A 968-nucleotide genomic window follows, 5' to 3' on the forward strand; every position below is an offset into this window, starting at 1 on the left:
CCTTCATCGAAGTAGAGTGACATCAGAACAAACAGACTGTGTTTCCGTGATGCATTGCCGTAAAGCTGTTAGTAATAATGGACGTTGAAATCTAAAAGGTAGTTCATAAATTTCTTGCTAATTATCATATAAGTAGAACTTTTGACTCATCTCAGTATCATAAGGAACTTAAAAAAAAAAAAAAAATCATTTGCACTAAAATGGAGGTAGTTTTTGCTGAATCTCTTAGAGACATTTTCATGTTATTCCGTGGATGCAGATCTTACTGTCTATCCGCACATCGTATGCAAGATATACACGTTTGTATGTACTGAATTTGCGCGTGTGGTTGCACGTGTTTGTGGTTGTCACACTGCAAACAAGGATGCAGTGATGGGCCCTTGGCGTATTGCATTAAGTCCCTCAACCAATTATTACAAGAAACACAGAAACATACAAGTAATTTAGGCAACGACCTAAATACGGCTTTAGTGAAATCAATAATTAACTACGTGGGCAATGGGTCTGAAATGCTAACTATCCTCCCTACTCCTAAATTTCGGTCCTTGGCAGTTCTCAACGCATTTTACGATTCCATTTATCTATGCGTGGAATGGTGAAGACCTGTTTCTTGTATACAAACATGAGTAAAGAGGCGACAGCTAATGGCTCGTGCTCGTGAAACACTAGATTTTATACACGCATCCGTTACTCATTTCTATTATTCAATGGCCATTTCAGCTAGAACAAATATTCAACGTTCATCTGAAAGAACGTACTTGCGATGTAAACAACGTAACTGTTTAAATTACCGTTCCTTCTCTTCTCACAAGAACGATCCACTTCTGGTTCAATCGACTTCTGGTTCAATTTCCACTGACTGCCTTACTTATCCACTGGTTATTTAGTTATTTAGATTGCCAGGGTTTTATTTTCCACGTGTTATTGAATGAATGAATGTGTAAATAAATAAACATATATGCATATAT

At 37.1% G+C, this 968-nt stretch overlaps 1 protein-coding gene across 1 annotated transcript in view; it reads right to left on the reverse strand.

The window, feature by feature from the left end:
- The window catches only part of LOC119586013 (secreted frizzled-related protein 3-like), a 71,442-nt gene that overhangs the window by 1,999 nt on the left and 68,475 nt on the right, over nt 1–968 (reverse strand). The window lies entirely within an intron of this gene.

Source organism: Penaeus monodon, chromosome 20, assembly GCF_015228065.2.
Source record: "Penaeus monodon isolate SGIC_2016 chromosome 20, NSTDA_Pmon_1, whole genome shotgun sequence".
Lineage (NCBI taxonomy): Eukaryota > Metazoa > Arthropoda > Malacostraca > Decapoda > Penaeidae > Penaeus > Penaeus monodon.